The following is a 21,464-nucleotide window of genomic DNA, read 5'->3' as shown; positions in this document are numbered from 1 at the left end:
CTCAATCCTAAGCTATTATACCCAAATTCACAATCAATCAGTCAAAAACTAGAAAGAAATCAACGTTTCTCAAATCAAAGTATCAATCAAAAGAGAAATCAATCAAATCCATGGATTCCCCAGTATGGTCGCCATTTTGTCATGCAGAAAGAGTCAATTTTGCAGACAAAACCGACCTCCCTAGAAACTAAGGCGTCTCTAGTGAAAAACAAAACAATCAAGCACTATCTTTCCCTAAATATGCATTTAAAATAAAAGCAACCAGGTGTTTAAGGCTTACCTTTAGTCCAACGTTGTTTGTAGTGGCCAAGCCTCTTCGATCCAAATGATATCCTTCTCCTTGAAGCCTGCATACACTAACAAGCAAACGATTACATAGCACCTGAATAACTAATATAATAAAACATATTCATCATCAAGACCAAGGAGTTTATGAAACAAATTATATATAACAACTTGTTGAGAAAAATGAACTTAATTGTATTAATTGGAAACAAAAGAAACCTTACAACCAATGCCTTGGTGTTGTGTAGGTCCCTCCCAGGGTCCAACAAGAGTTCTCCTCTACTTTGATCAGCTCACCCACTTCCAAATGAAGCTAAGAAAGGAATGGGATCTCTCCTCTCAAGCTCCATAAGGGAGTCCTAATTTCAGCAGCATCTACCCTAAGGAATGTTCAGCTTTCAACCTCCCTTGCCTCTGGCCCAATGCCTGTGTTTATAATGCTTTGGAGGAAGTTAAACAGGTCCACCATCAATGGGATAACCCCCTCTGTCAAAGGGATAGCTCCCCTCTTCATGGGATAAGTTCCTCTTTCATTGGGATGCATGAACCATCTGGAGGTGCTCAATCCATGTCAAACCATCTTCTAGAATGCTCTAGAATCGACCGCAAGTAAGTTTTTGAAGTAAAACTTGCGCCTTTTGACTTTTACAGGGGTACGCACCCACCCCTTTACAGACAGAGCGTACAAGTACGTAGGTATTATGTACTTGAGGTGCATGCCCGCAGGTAAGAGCAAGAGAAAGTGCGGAACCAGAGTTATATTGATTTTTTAAAGGCTTTCTCTCTTTTTTGGAGTTTGACATGAGGAGCAGAGGTATAAGACTTGCTAAGGAGGATAGTATGGTTATTGATGGAGCCATACTGACTGCAAATAGTCATGGTCATAAATTTTAGTGTAACAATCTTGGTTCAACAAGAAACAGAGTTCGATTGCCTTGTCTACAGCTAAAGCAGAATATGTTGCTGCTGCATCTTACTGCACTAAAATCCTTTGGATGATGCAGACCTTGCAGGATTTTCAAATCACTTGTACACCACCTATCTCCATCTTATGTGATAATACAAGTGCAATCAGCATTTCAAAGAACCCAGTCATGCATTCAAAGACCAAGCACATACCAATCAAGTATCACTTTCTCCGGGAACAAGTGCTTGAACAAAAAGTCAAGTTGGAGTATGTTCCTTCTAAAGAACAGGTTGCTGATATACTCACCAAACCATTGCCCAGGGAGGCCTTTGAATACCTCAGGCAAAAGCTGGGGGTTGTTGATGCATCATCTTGTTGTTGAATCTCATCTATTGTTGTATGTGAGGATCATATGGGGTATACATTTGATGGCACAGGTTCAAGGGGAGCATATAATGCATTGTTGGCATTATGGTAGAAGTACAAAAGGAGATCATGGATGCTGATCCAAATATCGTTGCAATATGTCTCTATCTCTTTCATGCTCATTTATGGTGTTTGGTGATCATTATTTTGTAGATCTGGTCTATAATCGGGGGGAGCATGTTCTCAGGGGGAGTATAACCCTTTGCCCTTGATGTCAAAGGGGGAGAATGACATGGAGAATCTTGAGGTTGCCATCAAGTCCAAAGGGGGAGATTGTTGGCATTATGATTTCTGGTTTGGCTCTATGGTTCATGTGTTGTACTTGATGGCAACTCATACAGGTGGCAAAACTCTGATCAGGCTCTCAAAATGATAAAAATTAAGAGGTCCGCATGTGCTCAGTGAAAAGCGTGTGTACCCGCAGGTACGCCGTGCAGGAAATGCGGTCATACCCGCAGGTTACCCGTTCAGAAGGTGCGGTCCCCCAGTTCACTCACTTCAAGGCAGAGAAGCGCGCTCATATGGGTTTTCTTATGTATGGCCCGTGGTATTTAGCCCGTCGTTCATGATCCTATGGTTTTAGCCCGTGGTATAGGATCTAATTTAGCCCCGGTTTGGATCCCTTGTTTTGGTTATTTGATGGTTTTGTCCCATGGTGTGAGTGAGGGCTTAACTATAAATAGGGAAGGAGATCACTTGTCCAAGGTATCTTTTGCAAATTGAATATCTTAAGATCTGAAATATTGGGTTATCGGTTTAAAAGCTTGATCTATATAAAAGTGGACTTGAAAGTGAATCTATGAAGTGTGATCTCTCGGGCGCATGATCAGATTTGGGCATCTGACTATCCGTGGCACACTGGTGGACTGCCAATTTGTCCCTAATCAGAGGTTCGCAGGTGATTAACGGTGACAGTGCGGGGGTACGCACAACAGAAGAAGGCGCAGTGCGTGGGTACGCAGCGCGACAGAAGTCCAGGTGCAGTGGTTCGCAGTGAAGAGAAAGCAGAAGTGCGGAGGTACGCTGTGCGACAGAAGCCGCAGGTGCCGGGACACAGTGAAAGTACGCGGCGCGATAGAAGAAGTAACTGCGGAGGCACAGTGAAAGTACGTAGCGCGATAGAAGCAGTGACTGCGGAGGCACAGTGAAAGTACACGGCGCGATAGAAGCAGTGGGTGCGGGGGCACAGTATAGGTACGTGGCGCATTTAAAGGCACAGTGCGTGGATACGCAGTGCTGTTCAAGGCTCTATGCGGGGATACGCAGAGGTGCATGAGGTGAAGTGTGTAGCAACGCATGCCAGATAAAGAAAAGCTGCGGATCTGTATTAAGGCATTTATTTGACTGACCTTTCTCTGTTGATAAGGTGTTCTGGATTTTGTTTACTGGTCTTGTTACTGCAGTTGACTGGGTGATTTACTTGTACATGATGATCACTTGATGTTTATGGATCCAGTTTGAAAATTTATGAAAAGTGATCCTTGAAAGAAAAGAAGTAGGGGGTTGTAGCTCCCTTCCAGGAGAGACTGGAAAACGAGAGAGAGTTGTAGCCCTCTGCAGGTTGCAGCATGCGTACTGGTAAAGGACTACACCAGTACAAAATCATTGTAAAAGGAGTTTCTAATTTGAAAGAAGATAGAGACATATTGCAGCAGGTGGTTTTCACCCACATTGGGTTTCCACCTTATATCTGGTGTTCTTTGGTGTGACTATCTGTTTTTCTTGTTCATGCTCATTATCTTATGGTACTGACATACAAAAATAATTCAAAGTATAAATAAGGAAGATTTATTAAAAGAACTTGATAATACTGATTCACCCCCCCCCCTCTAAGTATTATTTCCAACAAACAACTCTTTGAATGATGGTACACTCGGCTGAATGGTGACATGGACTGACATTTGGAAAACTTTGAAAGGAGTGAAAACAAACCCTAGACCTAATACCTAGTGACCAAATTTTACTTGAGGACTCATTGAAATGACAAAATTTGACCTTGACACCTTAAAATCACTTTGTAAGAGCATGTTTGATCATTGGAGGAAGGCTTCAAAGACTGACACTGACAAAAATGATGATGGATAAAATATCCATAACTAATCAACAAGTTGAACCATCAGTGAGGAATCCTAACTTTTGGGGACAACAACAACAATAGTTTAGACATCGACAAAAAGAGCAGCGAAATCAAGATCCTCAAGGTCAAGTAAAAGCTCCATTTCAGCAAAACTACACTGAAGGTCAGGAAGAAGATGAAGAAGAAATTGTAGAAGCAAATCACTTCTTTCAAGAATATGAACTGCCTACTTTCCTAACAGAAGAGGGTCAGTTTTTTGAAGACTCTTTTATACCAAATGATCAGCAATTTGTTCTTGCGAGTGAAGATTTATGGGTTGATAGAACTGAAGAGTACCAAAGAGGATATCAGAATGCCCTCAGTCATCTCCAAAATCAGTACAATTCAAGAAACAGAAGTGTGCCTGTTACCCTAATCCAAAAAAGATAAAATTTTCAAAAGGTCACACCAGGTAAAGAAACCACTCCTGCAGGCCACAATAAAGACAAAGCTATTGTCACACAGAATCGGGATAGAACCAATGAAGCCTCCACTAGCAATGTGAGGAAGTACAAAGAATTGCAAAATGAAAGCCAAAAGAAGGAAACTCAAGCTAAAGGCCAAATAAAAAGGAAGGACATTGCTTCAAAGGAGGTAGAAAATCAATCTAATATTTTTAGTTTGGAAAATGAAATTTCTAAATTTAAGATAGCTATTCCCCTCACCAAATTGGTAAGGAATGACAAATACAAAGTTTAGATTGCAAAAATGCTTAGGGTTGATCAGATGTCTAATACAGTCAATGTAGCTGATGATGAGCCAGCCATCCTTTTTGGTCCAGCCTTAGAAGGAGCTCCTAAAGATAGTGAAATTCCTCCTTTTTATCTCAGTCTTACTTCATGACTTTATCCTTCATAATGCTATGCTAGATTCTGGTGCCTCTCATAATTTGATGCCTAAAGCCATCATGGATAAACTAGGACTGAGCATCACCTGACCTTACCATGATCTTTATTCTTTTGATTATGGAAGAGTGAAATGCCTTGGCCTTATTAAAGACTTGGTAGTGTCCTTAGACCAAATTCCAGAAAAAATGTACTTATGGATTTTGTAGTGGCTAATATTCCTCCTAGATTTGGCATGTTGCTTTCAAGATCTTGGGGAGAAAAATTAAAGGGCACTCTGCAGCTTGATTTTTCATACGCCACTATCCCTGCTTTTGGACAACTCCAGAAACTTTATAGAGAAAAGAAGATGAAATTTATGATTAGTAGTAAGGGAAGGCCAGTCAATCATCCTATACATGTTGTCCATGTTGCCAATCATCCTATTCAGTGATATGGATACTAGTGATGATGAAAGTGAGTTAGTAGAAATTTCACAAGTTCCCAACCTAATGGGCAGCATACATGAAACTGTCACTGCAGAAAGTAAAGAGGTTAGTTCTTTTGTCATGTCAAAAGGTCAGTCATTCTCAAGTCAAAAAAAAAAAAAATAGTTTTTATGCATGTTGACTCCATTGCCCAATGAATAAGGATACTTGATCTACGGTTTTCTTCACACCTCCAAGGAGCTTCCATCCCCAGTTGGAGCCAATGTTAGTGTCTGTCTTGTTAGCCTATCACCTGGATCAAAAAATGCTTTTACCATGATCTTTTCAGACTTTCATCATCAAATTTTTCTATTACTAGGTTTACACATCAAATTTGGTCATTGTATGGTCAGTCCAAGATGGAGTCATTGTTTGAAATTCCACTCATGTTGGTTGCTTATCATACACCATGAAAATGGGTCAAGTCATCATCATCATTCCATTAGTTCTTAGGTCATCCATTAGGTCCCCAAGGTCCACCATTTCAATAAAAAAAACCAGAAATAAGTCAAACATGACAAAGCAACAGTTGAAGAATTGAACATTATTTATTCACACACTTTTCATATTTTCACGACATCAAAGGTTTCAGAAGAAGGAAGCTCCAGCACTCAGGAGATCAAAAAGCACATTTGCAATGGTAAAGGTAAAACCTGTCTTCAAAAAAGTGAAATCGGTTCACAAAGGAGGGTTGGTTTCTTTTCTCTTTTTGAAAAAGTGAAGAAATTATCCCTATATAAACTCAAAAAGACTCAAAACCTTTTCATTCATGTCTCATTCACTCCTCATCACCGAGCTCACTCGGCCAAAAAAGTCAAAAACCTCTTTCCTTAGGAGAAATTGGCCACAATTTGGAGGTGCTGAGCATAGATACACTGCGCTATGCTTTGAAGGCAGGTGTTGTGCGTAGGTGAACTGCACTATGCATAGGAGAATTGCATTGTGCGTAGGACAAAGTACCCGAAACTCACCCAAATTTTCCCAAAATTCAAAATTTTTTCTTTCAAGCTTGGTCGAATTGCTTTCTAAGGCTGAGGAACAAGTAAGTACATCATTTCCCTCTATATTTTCTTTCCCATTTTCATTCCATGTCAATAATTTCTCAAGCTAGGGTTTGTAGCAAAAGTTCCATGGGAAATGCTAGGGTAGAAATGGTCATCATCACTTTTCATCTCCAAAACATATAAATTGATATTCTACACCTGCACACATGTCTGATGAGTCATTTTGACCAATTCATCCACCTCTAAAAAAAGTTTAAACACTAAAAAAACAAAACCCTAGCTCATTCCTAGAGTTATTTTGGGCAAATCTTATCATAAACCTTCTTGGTCTCACTTACAAGCAGCCACATTTGTTCACTATTTTCCTCACTCATTTCCATCAGTTTTTCAAAGCCATCTCATCTTTCATAAAATCCCTCCCATCATTTTGTCAAAATCTCTCACACATCACTTCATTTTCATTCTCACCTCACATTTATTTTCACATCTTGCTGCTAGGATTTTGTGTCTTCATGGAGGTTGAATCTTCACCAGAAAGAAAGAGATAACACAAAGGAGGGAGGATTCTCAGATATGAACCATCAGATTGCAACCAAATCAACTCCTATCCTTTCATCAAGCAATTCTTTGAGGATGTTCGTTTTTTGGAATTTTGTAAAAGAGTAAGTGAAGAAGGGTTTTATCAGCAGCTGACAGATTGGGTAGCTACACAATTGAAAGGGGAGATTGTTGTCATCACTGGTATTGAGTTTAGCTTCTCAATGGCCTCCATCTCACTAGCAATTGGTTTGCCAAACAATGGCGAATATTGGTTCAAGGGAATGAATTTAGATCTTGAAACCTACAAGCCCTTCTTAAAGGCTCCATAGAAAGATACACATACTTGCCTCATGCCTTTCAGATATTTTCTTGAGAAGTAGGCCCCTTTAATGAAAACCATCATGAGGTTCTTTACCTATGAAGGTAGATTCTCTAGGTTGTATTCCTATCATATTCACCTCTTGATGCACTTCACATCTCAAAAGCCACTCAACATGTGCAATTACGTGTTCAGGAGTATTTCAAAAATGTCTGAGAAGATACACTTAAAGGACAAAGAGAACTCTCCAAGATTGTTTCATCACAATCTCATCAAAACCATTGTTCTTCATCAGCTGGAAAAGAGGGGTATGGCTTGGGAAGCCTTTTCAGAAACAACTTTAAAATGGCTTGAGGAAAATGTAGCATCTCAGTCTGCAAGTGAACCAAAACAACAAATAGAGATGGGTGATCTAGCAAACCGATAAAGAAGACTTAGCTACCCAAACTAGAGGTGACCAAAGTGTATAAGAAAGGGTAGAGGCTTGTGTTTTCTTCTCACAAAGAGAAAGCGGCCAAGCCTTCTTGATCGACAAAGCCGGAATCGACAGCAAAACATAAGGATATAGTGGAGCATGAGTTTGAGCTAATTGATTCAGAGTGAGAAGATCAAACCATAAGCATGAGACAGGTTATTAGGGACAAAGACTACCAAATCAAGGAGCTGACGTTAAACTTGGAAAGGGCAAAGTATGTTATAACATTCCTTGAATAGGAAAACAGTCAACTCAAAGCAAAAGAGTTGATCCTAGAAAAGGAGAAAGCTAAGCTAATGCACCAAACTAGAAAAGGTAAAGAGAAAATGACATCAAGTGAGCCTGAAGCATCAGAGGTAAAAGGGAAAAGGAAAATACCAAGAACCAGAGGTCTTAAGGAAGCTTTGCAAGAGTAACAAAAATAAATGTTGCTTAATGAAGAAATTGACCTAGAAGAAAGGATTGCCTTAGAGGTAAATCAAGATAAAGAATATTGGTTTAACAGGGTGAATGAACACTTAGAGAAGCTCCTGGAGAAGGCAAACAGAGATAATTAAATGCTCAGACACATGGAGCATCATTATCAAGCTCAAAACATGATCGCCAATGTCAAAGTGAAACAACTTGAAAACAAGCTCAAGGTGGCCAAAAAAGATCAAAAGGATGAGGGGAACTTGGAGATGCTTTCTGAAGCATCCATGAAGCTATAAAAAACTCATTTTTACACCTTCCCTCCAATTTTGATCCAATTCTGAGCATTTTGAGTGTTTTGGCAAATTTTGGTCTAAATTCAGAAATTTGGCCTTTTCAGAAGCGCAACGCTTTTTCCTCAGGCATCCATTTGAGGAAAGGTCTACATTTTTGGAAAGGTCTTGGCATCCTTTAAAACCCATTTTCCCAGATTTTGCAGAGGTGGCTTAGTTTGGGAGAAAAGTACAAACAAGTGGCCAAAAACTAGCATTTTGGACCATTTTTCGACACGTGCTGTGCTTCTGGAGTGACCTTGGGAGAATGGATTTTTGAAGGTCTTCCCATGCTCCAAATTCATAAATTCTAGCTGTTCTGGAAACTCGAATTGAAGGGCTAGTTGACTGTTCTCTCAGATTTGCAGTTTGACCCTTGGAAGGCACCTCAAAATTAGCTTAATGTCGGCGTTGCGCTTCTACATTTTTTATGTTTTTATTTGCAAAATTTCACTGTGTAAAATTTCTAATTTCTAGTCAAACTTGGTCAAGGTCAAGATTCTCTATGTAATGGCATAAGTCACAAGGCTAGGTGATGTAGGCATGAATAAATGTATATCATAGGTTGTTTTTTATGTTTATTAGGCCTCATAAAAGAAGCAAAATCCTAATTAAACTCTTCATGAGGTGTTCAAGTTGCACCTTCTCACTCTCACCTGTTGGTTGAGAGAATTTTGGAGTCAGTTCCTCCACCAAGGAATTCGACTCCTGAAGGTGGGAAAGTGGTCTAGGAGAGTCTATAAGTACTATTTCACTTCAGGAGAAGAGGGTTGAACTTTTTGTGAAGGAGGCTTGCATTGTAATCATCTTGCAGCTAATACAGATACAAGTTGCAACTATTTTCAAGGAACTCTAGCCTAGTGAGTTCATTGTGCTTGTACTTCATTCTTTTTGTTTTCTCATGGTCTAAACATCTTTATATACATTATATCTCTCCTTTCTATGAATGCCTTTGAGTGAAATATTCATAATTCTTGTTTTTCAAGCTCTGTCATCTGGTTTTCGTAGTTATGTGTTTTGTCTTCACGGTGCCTTGATGGTACCGTTTTCAATGGTTTGAAGATGGGATTTCTGTCACACAACGTGGGGTTGCTGTAGTCCAGCAGTCAAGATGGACAGCTCAGGGGTGCTTGGGTATTGCCTGTGCTTGTAAAGAATAATCAGTTTTCGGAAGAAACTTTGAGAATAATTGGAACCATGGAGATGTGGTGGAGAGGTTGATCAAAATGTTGAATTTCAAGGGCGATCAGGAAGGGGAGACTCGAAAAGCGGCTGTAGAGATAATGTCCGAATTGATAAACAAAAACTGAAATTGCATTTGGGTGACCACCATCGCTGGTTCAATGGAATCTGTAGCATCTTTACTGTTCTCTACAGAGGACTGAAGTCGGGAAGACTTTAAGCTTTTTTCTATGGGGCTGACCATATTGAAAAAGTTAGCAGAAGACTGCTCCAACTGCGCTAAAAATGGAAGCAGTAGAGGACTACTTCCTATGGTTCAGCGTTAAATCGGTTTCCATTACATTCGATCTCGGAAGTTGTTGTTGTTGTCAGAATTCAACATATCCGTAGACATATCACATTTAAGAAGTTAGTGTATAATGTTTATGTAGTTTAATTTGGAAATAATGTTTACATTATAAACAGATTGTTGCTTTGTTGAGTGGGTTGTGTGGTTAAGATATTTTTTAATGATAATTTTTTAGTTTAAAGATTGTAGTATCTTATAAACTTTACATAAACCCCATATATACTGGATGTAATTGTGTGATCTAAAATACAGTTTGAGTGGGCCTAATGGTTAAGAGCATGTGTTTCCTCTTAAGAGGTCACAGATTCAAAACCAGAATGGGGTAGAGTATGTATGCCTTCGTAGACTTAGCAGTCAAATCGCTGCACCGAGGTCCCTTGTCCCACAAACACAAACAAGGGGGTCTCATACACCAATTTGCACAGAGGTCCCTTGTCCCACAAACACAAACAAGGGGCCTCATACACCAATTTGCACAGAGGTCCCTTGTCCCACAAACACAAACAAGAGGGTCTCATACACCAATTTGGTGTCTGGCTTGGCTGTGACCTTAAAATGGATAATAAAAAAAATATTTGTACATCTTTGTTTTCTTTCTATCTATAAATTAATGTTATAATTATAAAAGAACTATGTTACTAAAATAATTTAGTTTATTAATGATATTATCTTTGTTTTCTTTCTAGTTTAATTATGATTGGTTTATTAATGTCCGAAGGTGGTTATCAAAAAATGCTAGGTTTGCTGTTAAATATGGCATAATAAAATAAATTGGTTTATTAATGATATTATCTTTGTTTTCTTTCTATTTATAGATTGGTATTTTAATTATAAAAAGAACTATGTCAATAAAATAAATGGGCTTATTAATGATATTATCTTTGCAGGATGCATTTTTTGATATTAGATTTTCAAAAAAGACTCAACTATATTTTTTTTAAGAAAAATAAAATTGATTATTTATAAAAATGATTTAATAAAATTTGTTTTCTATTTTATATTTCAAATCAAATTAGTGGAAGGTGAATAGTTTCAGATTAATAAGCCTTGCGATTAAGTCTACTAGAACGAACAATTATTTAGAAACTAATGATCTATCCAGGCCTAAGTGATTCTCCGTGAACCTTATGCTTCCGCGTGACAAGGGAAAAACAAAATTAATTGTGGCATGTGATTAATCATAAAAGCTGTGCTGCTGACGCCATTCTGAATTGGTCGATAGGTAGAGATGATAAAATTCATACATTGATAACCCGCACCCATGTACCTTTATTTCCGATAACTTAGCACAGCAAAATATTCGCGATGCTAATTCTATGGCGAAGACTCGTTCTCATAGCTTTCACCTTCCTCGCCGTACCACTTATTGCTGCAGAGGCCATGGAGGATCGTCGGCAGGGCGATGCTTCAGTCATCAACTGTGAATCCGTCCTCGCCCTCACAAATCACTCTCAGGCAAATCGCTCGCATGAGTTCCTGCTTGGGCGCGCGCTGTTGAACCCTAACGTGAGTTTTAGGTCGCTGCTTTAGCTCAAGTAAAAGCAAATTCTATTGATTTTATTGGATGTCCAACCTGCCCCGCCTACTGGATGTAGGACTGGTTCATAGCTATTCTTATTTCCATCACAGTTTTTTAATTAATGCCCTCTGACATGCGGGGCGATGCCTTCTGACATGCGGGGCAATAGAGAAATATAAGGGAAAGTGGAATAAGAAAGTAGTAGGAATAAACGGCGAACCTTATATTTCCATATCGCCCCCATGTCAAGTGGCATTAATTAAAAAACTGTGATGGAAATAAGAATCGCCCTGGTTTGACATTGATTAGTACGACCTGACCACGTTGCTTGGTCTGGTGAGAGGGGACGGATAAGATGAACAAGCACCGCTGATTGGCAGGATTGAACCCAGACAACTGGATCTTTTAGGTGGACCCGGAGTTGGGGTGCACAAATAATGAGGGATTGCGGCACTGGTTCAGTTACGGAGAAAGTTGCATTTCTTGGTTTTCATCACTGGTCCCCCTAATAAAAGTCCAAAAATGCGCTTACAATGTCATTGGTTTGGCGCTGCAGTACATGGCGTAGTTTCCCGGGAAATAGTTGGTTAACCAGAGCTGACTTACTCTTAATGGATTAGTGGGGATCACATTTAGCTTATCATCTGTGGTAACCATGGTTGGAATTTGATATTTTTTTTATCCGTCAGAAAAAATGCATGGCGTAGTTTGCCGGGAAATAGTTGGTTAACCAGAGCTGACTTACTCTAATGGATTAGTGGGGATCACATTTAGCTTATCATCTGTGGTAACCATGGTTGGAATTTGATTTTTTTTATCCGTCAAATATTTTTTTTTGACGTTTTGATTTTTATGTTGGTGTTCAAAATTTTGCCTCTTAACTATAATATTTTAATAATAAATAAATTATTTGTTAATAAAAGTTTAATTAAAAAATCATTTTTCGATAAAGGAGTGATGTTAAAAAATTTCACATATTTATCATAAGAAAAGCAATATGATCATAACACATAAATGACGTGTTGAACTCTAAAGTGAGTTTTAATCATTTTTTTATGGGATCCACAACTACCAAAACATCTAGATTTCACTCATGAGTTCTTCTCCAAAACATAAGATATAAAAATTATGAGTAACTCTAGAAATCTATTCCACTCACATCGGGTATGCTTTTATTACAATCAATTTACTCCTATTTCAATATTCTCAATTTTGGTTTTTATTAGACCATTTAAATGTTGTAATTTTAGTGAAGAAAAATGGATTTTTTCCACCAATGTAAACATAAAAGTTTCCTAAGAAGAAATTTCCATCTCAAGGATTGTAGAGTTGACTGGACATTATCCTCTAGGCTCCTTGTCCTCTCCACCATTAGAATCACATGAAATCGAGTAAAACCAACGCAATGTATTAAAAGTATTTTAGTATTTCATAAAATTTTCATCTATGTGTGTTGGGGAGTAACATATCCTAAGTAGAGGAAATCTTTAAGTTAGACAAAGAATCAATATAATAAAAACAATTACTACATAAGACATGCATAACCAACTCTGCTATAATCCACCCTATTTATTTTCCTTCTCATTAGTGAGAAATAACAAGACAATATATGGCTAGTGTACATGTTTCACATGGAAAAATTTAAAATATGTTTGATAGGCATCATATGTTAGATATGTTTACTTCATTGACGATGGTAAGCTTAGAGGAATTTGCAGGTGTTTACAATTGTAGGAATTTCGACTTTGTTTCCAAGTGAACAATTACCGACGTGAACTCGTGTATCCTTGCATTGAGATAGATGAATAGAGGTTCCTAGTGCGGGATTGGAACTGCAAAAGCCACGTGCAGTAGTCCAGATTCTATGAAAAATGTAAATATATGTTGAATTTGTAGAATTGAAAAAATAAATGAAAACTTGACCATTGATAATATCTCCCCTACAATTTCTTACTCTTGAATTTAGAGTGTTAAACTAATGGCACCTAACTCACTCCTTGGCACTGATTTTAGAATTGCCTCACAAAGCTTCAGGCTTAATAACCCTCTAAACCAAAGTTTAATAACTCTCTAAAATTAACTTATGAGTGAGATAGGGTGAATTTTAACTAGATGGTTGCTCCTACTACTCAGATTATAAATTATTATAAATGTTTATTAAAAAATTGTTAGTTTTATCATTATAAAAAAGTTACGTTGGTTAATAATGATGAGAAATTTGTAGCGCAAAGGCTTATTGAAAAAAACAAAGAATTAAAACCAACTTATAAAAATAAGTTGCACCAGTTTGGGTAAGAAGAAAATGGTTTTGCAAAGTTCACCAAAGAGAGTTCCTTGCAATACTAAATTACAAATAACAAATAACAAACACATTTTTATAGTAATAAACATATTCTTAATAGTAAGATACTTAAACATATTTAAAAATTTTACAATAATAAACATATTCTTAATGGTAAGATACTAGAATATATTTAAAACTCACATGGATTAAGGGTAGTAAGGGTTGCACTTCAACCAAAATCATAAGTGCCTAGCAACAACCCATTCTTAACTTAATAGTTGTTGAAGGCATAGGAAGCATGGACAGGGTCAAAATACACTCCACCCTATTGTATTGGAGTGCAAACTATGTCTTTGAAGCCATAAGCGTAATCCAGTGCCACATGCAACATGTTGTTATCGACATTGTTATTAGCCATGCACCAAGTGGTGCCTACTCGTGGTCGTCAAAGGAATAGTGTAGATGAATAGTTTCTCAAGAAAAAAACTTGCTTCCTCAACTTCCCCAAAACCTATTAAACTAACATAAAATTCCTATTAAAATCTAAAATAAACCAAACAAAGAAACCCAACATAAAAATGTATATAAATCATGTAGATAAGTTATATAAATAGATACAAAATAAGATAATCATACACCACCCCATTTTTGTCCAACGAGAAAACAAGGTGAAGAATATACACATATCTGAGGAGGACGACAAACCACAAAGTAGTAAATTGGAGAGGCCATTGAAAGCAACCACCATTACGCTCTCTTCCATGCTATAATGGCTACCTAGCACTCAACTCTTCCTTTACAACAAGGGGCATTTCCAATTTAATGCCTTAAAATATATAAAATAGAAAAATGTGAGACACCCTTATAATAAAAATCTCAGGAGGTCTTTCAGAGGATTTATTTGCTATGTACAAATCCTGGAGACTCTTTGGTAATAGAATACAACTCTAGGTTTAGCCACCCTTTTTATTAGAGAGTCGCAAACATTCCTCGTTGAAGAAAGACAATTAAAGTGATTCAACCTTTGAAGGTGAATCTAGAGACGTAGCCCATTGGGGGGGCGGGGGGGTGCTAAACTCCGTTATCATCCTAGTTTTGGTGATGCTCTTTATTTATGCTTGACTGTGTTGTTTTATATGTGTTTTAAGTTACAATATTGTGATGAAATTTGCATTATTATGGATAAAATTATAACTTAAATTAATAATCCCTTACAATATTCAATGAGAGTATATTATTGCAACTTTTATGTGCTCTAAATTTTTTAGATCAATAACTTAATTAATTCTTACATTCATGTAATTACCTCCTAAATTCAACTAATCTTATTTCCATGGAGTCACTAAATGGGTAGAGAGGGGGCTCTTCATTAGACATAATTTGGTCATTAAGAAGAAAATTTGAATTGAAGAAAATGAGCTTTAAAAGAGTGGATTTATTCAAGAGACAATAAATATCCATTCATGTAAGCAGAAAATTCAAATTTAAGAAGAGGAACCTGAAAAGAGTGCACTTCATGAAGAAAATAAGCATTCTCATGAAGGATACTTACATTCAACAAATAGGGTTCATCTTCCTCAACTCAAATTTTACCATGAACAAATCTTACATTGAGCAATTTTCGTATTGGGTGGAAGAATAACCAATTCCCATGTGTTTTTCTCAATGTGGGAATCATAATTCTATTTCATTGCTACCTCTAAAAAGGGGTTACCTTCATAATTTACATATGTATGGGGTTTGATCCAAGAGCCATATAAAAATGATTAAGAAATAGAGGATTTGTGGTAGTAAGAGCTTGTGGAAGGTCCAAAAACTATAATTTTGTGCTACATCGATAGGTAGGATCACTCACCAAATCAACAACTACATAAAATGTTTGTTATACCCATTGAGTGTTAGTTTTCACAAATATGCATGGACATATGATAAAGATATACACAATCTAATATCTTATGAAATAATTAGAAAAAAAATAAATAGAAATGTAAGATAAAAGAAGGGAGAGACATGGATTACATAGAAAAACCCTAATAAGGGGAAACATCCATGGAAGTAGCTCATTTATTCTCTAGATAAACTCCCAATGATGCAAGGCTACACCCCCACACAAGTATTATAGATCATTACATTTTCACCCTTGAACACTCAATAAAGTCTCCTTTACCTCTATTATATATTAAAGAGTGAAAGGAAAACAAATCTCATGATACACTTTGATCTGAATTTGAAACTACTTGTAAATGGTTTGCAAGGTATTCAATTCAGATATATACATATTTAAAATATGTCCATGTCTTTCAGAAAGAAAACAAATAAAATTTTCAGCTGTTCATGACCCATTTGAGCATAGCAGATTTATTTCCTTTTACTGTTTAACACACTAAAACGAATTTGTTCTGCAAAATAAATCAACCACAGATGCAAAAGAAGTTGATAAAGCAGTTCACCCCTCCTGGACTAAGTCTGTTGGGTCCAAAGCTCCCAAATGGGCATGTCCTTGTTTTAATTAAATGCTAAAAATGAATATACAGCTGAATAGAAGCATCTACAGGTGGAATAGATGGTAAAAACGGATTCATAAAACTTGAATCCTTCAGGATTGACTACTGGTTCACCTCCAATGGATACCTGCAACCCTATACAGTCTTCACAATACTGGGCCCTAGTGGCTCCTAGAACTTTCACGGCTCCAAGACCTCTACAAATGACCTTAGATGGCTGTAAGACCTGCACCAATGGCTTCCGAAGGTCGAAAATACCCAAAATAAAAAAACAATTCGTCCAAAACCGTCTTTCCTAGCCAAAGTTATGGCCCATTAAAGATTTCCTCCAGTTTGGCCTAAAAAAACTCCAGCTAACTATAGTTACGGCCAGATAGGCCCACCAAATATGGAGCGGCCGCCAAATTTGGCGCGCTCCGCCAAATATTCCGCCATGCTAACTGCAGTTAATAAATACATGTGAACGGATTTGTGGGGCGACGATTAGGCGCCTCGGATTTTGTGCCCGACGGTTAAAGGTTTGGCCCACGGTTTTTGGGCTGTGGTCACATGGTATGGGGGCTGGCCCCCTTCGGGCCCCGCCTTAACACAAATTTAATCTTTAAATAAACTTGTCTCCGCCCTTAATTCATGACTCACACCATTGGCGCAATGGTAAAATGTTGTCTTTACTCTAGTGAGGTCACGGGTTCAAACCACAGACCTTGCCATATAATTTTTTCAAACATGCGGCCATATAATGCTTGCTGATGTCATCCTTGGCCACATGGCAGCCTCCGGGCCTGCCACGTGGCAGATTTCTATTGGCTATTCAAAGGGAATATTCCCTGGAATTTTTGTGGAATATTCTTTTTTTAATTTTTTTTGAAAAATTCAAAATTCCAATGTTACTGAGAAATGCTTCTTTTTGCCATAACTTTCTCATACGGCGACCGTTTTTCGAACCATTTGCGGCACTGAAATCAGGAAGAAGAGCACTTTCCAGTCATTCAACTTTGAACCAGTTCTGAGATTTTAAATTTTGAGCATTTTACGACACTTAGGACATGAGAACCTGATCACGCCTCCCCATTGGGAAGCTTTTGGACCCCAAAAGCCTTCAACTACCTGTTAAAGAGGTGAGGGTACAGCTCCCTCACTCTATCCACCTCCATCCACTTTTCCTTGTTCGGTTTGCTGCCTTTGAAACCAACCCGAACATAATCTACACTGCCCCTCCTTGAAGTGTGTGTCCTTCTGTCAAGGATTTTATCTTCTTTCAGCTCATCTAAGAATTCTAGCGAGAAATCTTCTATAGATGGCAGCTGAACAACACTTTCATTATCAGCAATCAAAGGAGGTTCATACAAACGTAAGTTCTCCACATTGACAATAGAATACATTTGCATGTAGGAAGGCAAATCTAATTGAAAAGCATTATTTCCAAACTTCTTGAGGATTTTGAATGGACCATAACGAATAGGCTTCAACTTTTTACCTTCTCCTTGCATCCTTTCCTTACTAATGTACAGCCATACCTCATCCCCTTCTTGAAACTTGTGATCGACTCTATGCTTGTCGTGTCTTTCCTTGTACTTGCCTTGACTCTTCTCAAGTTGTTCTTGAATTTGCTAATGTATTTGCTGAATTCTTTCAATGAATGAACAATCTTTGTCAATATCACTATGTCCCTCAATGGCAACATATTTCTCAAGAATGAAATCAAGAGGTGATTTTGGCAAGTAACCAAAACAAGCTTCAAACGGTGAGGTGTTTGTGGAAGAGTGCTTGGCACGATTGTAAGCATGTTGTATGTAGTGCAAATGTTCATCCCACAGCTTGGGATGCTCGCTGCAATATCCTCTCAAGAGGTGCACAATGGTTCTGTTCACAACTTCTATTTGTCCATCTGTTTGCAGATGGAAAGCGGTACTTTTCTTCAACTTGGTGTTCATCATCTCCCATAGGTTGGACCAAAAATTCCCCACGAATCTGGAATCCCTGTCACTAATAATGGAAGTAGGAAAACCAAAGTGAATCCATACATGATGAAAAAATAATTCAGCAGTTTGTTCAGCAGTTATATTTTTCTTACAAGGCATAAGTATACACATTTTGCTGAAATGATCAACTACTACATATAAATAATCATGTTTCTTTCTAGATTTTGGCAAACCTCCTACAAAATCCATAGAGATGCTCTCCCATGGTCTAGAAGGTACCGACAAAGGAGTATACAAGCCAAGATTCCTATTACTAGGCTTGCTTGTAGCACATAATGAACATCCTCTTATGAACCTTGAAACAGAATCTACCATGCGACGCCAATAGCAATACCTCTGTAGATGTGCAAGGGTTTTGCTTACCCAAAAATGGCCAGCAATAAAAGAAGAATGAGTTTCTCTTATGACATTTATTCTCTCCCCCTGTGGTATACACAACTTTCCCAAATGAAACAACAAATTGTTATGCATGTGATAGTCATTTTCCTCTACATGATTCCCTTTACTCAAGTTAGCATACACATCTTTAAAGTCATCATCAGATGCATATTGTTCTATGTAACTATCATGTACAATGGAATCATTCTTAAGTAAAGTAACAACACCAATAATAGGCCTTGAAAGCATATCAACAACCTTATTCAAAGTACCTTTCTTGTACCTGATTACCAAATGGAACTGTTGCAAGAAGCCCATCCATATGAAGTGTCGTGATTGTTGTAACTTGCTTTGTGATTGCAAGTATTGTAAAGGCTGATGGTCGGTATGTATAACAGTTTCTTTGCCCATCAAATAGTGTTTCCACTTTTTGACGCTTTGCACCAATGAATACAACTCCTTATCATATGTAGGATAATTTACAACAACACCATTAAAAGTTTCAGAATGAAAAGCAATAGGCTTACCATGCTGTAGAAGAACTGCACCCATGGCATAATCACTAGCATCGGTTTGTATCTCAAATGGCTATCTCAAATCTGGTAATGCCAGGACCGGAGCTGAACTAATCTTCTCTTTCAAAGATTCGAAAGCTTTTTGCTGCTTGCCTCCCCATTGGAAATCATGCTTCACACTTGTCACTGCATGCATAGGAGCTGCTATAGAAGAGAAGTTAGAGATGAACTTCCTCCAATATTGAGCTGCACCCAAAAAACTTCTTACCTCTGTTATGGATTTGGGAGTAGGCCACTTCACAATAGCCTCGATCTTAGTAGGATCAATTCTTAAAGCACCTCCTCCTACTATGTGTCCCAAATAAACCAAAGAAGTCTTTCCAAATTCACACTATGACATTTTAAGAAATAACTGATTCTTCTTCAAAACATCAAGTACTTTCCTAACATGCATGACATGATCTTCTCTAGACTTGCTGAAAATTAAGATGTCATCTAAGTAGACAATAACGAAATCATCAAGAAAAGGACGCAAGACATCATCCATTACCCGCATGAAAGTTGCAGGTGCATTACACAAACCAAATGGCATCACAAGCCACTCAAAGAGTCCTTGTTTGGTTTTAAAGGCTGTCTTCCAAATGTCACTTTCTTCAATTCTTACTTGATGATATCCACTGCACAAGTCTAGCTTAGTGAGATATCGAGCGTCTTTCAGCTGGTCTAGCAAATCATCTATCCTTGGGAGTGGGTAACGATTCTTTACCGTTATCTTGATCAATGCCCTGAAATCAACACACATACGCCAAGTGCCATCTTTCTTTGGAATCAATACAATCGGTGACCCACATGGCGAATTACTTGGCCTTATGAAACCCTTGTCCAACAAGTCCTTGATTTTCTTCTTTATTTCAGCATTGTCCATAATAGACATGTGGTACATGCCTATGTTTGGAAGAGGACAATCTGGATGCAAATGGATTTCATACTGAATCTCCCTCTTAGGAGGTAAACCTGTTGGCTCCTGAAACATCTCATGATATGCATCAACTACATCATACATTTCTGACTTAAGTTTTGGATCACAATTGTCAAATGACTCATGATTCACATCAACCTTGGGCTTAATCATAAGAAGAACAAAATTCTTACTTGAATTGACTAGCCTTTTTACCTGTCCTGCATTCACCATCGCTATATTTGTCTTCTTGCGATGAGCTCTAACAATGAACTCCTTGCCATCTTTGAAAAGATGATATTTGTTTTCATGGAAATGAAAGATAGCTTTCCTGTCAAACAAGTAAGGACTTCCCAAAACAATTCCTATTATATCAAAAGGTACCACATCAAGTTCAACTGTGTCAATAAAATGTGCAGTAATTGCAAACCGCAATGTGCACTTCCTTGAAACTTGTAAATTTGCATCCTTGCAAATCCATCCAAGTGGATATGGCTTCGGATGTGGAACGGTCTCAAGTTTAAGTTGCTTGACCAAGTCCTCTGATATAAGGTTTGCTTGTGACCCACTGTCAAAAAGTGTGTCAATTTTAGTATGTTTTGAAATCACCCTCACATGAAACAGTTCAATTCTTTCTTCCTCATTAGGAGCTTGTACATGACAGTTTGAGGTACTAGTGTTGGCTTGAGTTTCAATTTCTTTTCCCTTCAAGTTTTTCAAACCCATGGCTGCAATTTTGGTTTCATCACCTGAATCATCCCCTAAATCTTGTGGTGTAGATGTAGTAGCAGCAGTTTTTTGTTTCCCTTTGGATTTGTTAGATTGAGGTCTTTTTTCAGGATGTAATTTCTAACAGTTTTTCTCCTCATGGCCTAGTTTAGAACAGTGTTTACAGATCACTTTCTCACTCTCCTGTTTGACAGATGCATTCTTTTTTCCCTTTCCCTTGGAGGTTTTCTCTTTGTTTTTCCCCTCGGGGGGCTTGTTTCTACCCTCTTCAAATGTGTTTTTTCCCCTTGCCTCTAAATGGGTAGCTTGGACACAAACCTCGTCCAGGCTAGTAGGGTTAAACATCAAGATGGTGTGTCTAAGGTAGCTATGCAAGCCACCAATGTATTTCAGCAAGGTTTCTTGGGTGTGTAAATCTACCCCTAACAAGAGAGCTCTTCTCCTGAATTCTTGGGTGTAGTCTTGGACACTCTGACCCTTAAGTTGTCTGAAATTTTGCCAGTTCATAATGGCTTTCTGCATGTGAGCAAGAGGATAAAACTGTTTTTTAATGGCTAACAGAAATTCAGGCCATGTAAAGGTAACCTTACCAAATTTCTTAATCTCCTCTTTAGTCTTGGCCTCCCACCAGACCAATGTTGCTCCATCCATTCTCAAAGAAGCCAACTGAATCTTTGTGGCATCATCATGCATATTCTGGATCCTCAAGTAAACTTCCAACTGCCTAATCCAGTTGTCAAGATTTTCTGCATTCACTTCACCATTAAACATAGGTAATTCGAATTTTACATCAAGCTTCAAAAAAGGACTTTTTCCAGAGGATCTATGCTTATGCACAGAAGAAGAAGACGAGGATGAAGAGGAAGAAGGTGACGATGGGGGTGGTGGATCACCATTACCTCCATGTCCTTTCTTGGAATGATCATCATCCTTCTTA

The sequence above is a fragment of the Pinus tabuliformis genome, chromosome J (genome assembly GCF_031772625.1).
Source record: "Pinus tabuliformis cultivar Carrire ecotype Pingquan chromosome J, CPIR1, whole genome shotgun sequence".
NCBI classification, from domain to species: domain Eukaryota; kingdom Viridiplantae; phylum Streptophyta; class Pinopsida; order Pinales; family Pinaceae; genus Pinus; species Pinus tabuliformis.
The sequence above is the reverse complement of the archived record's forward strand: the minus strand, read 5'-3'. Positions refer to the sequence as shown.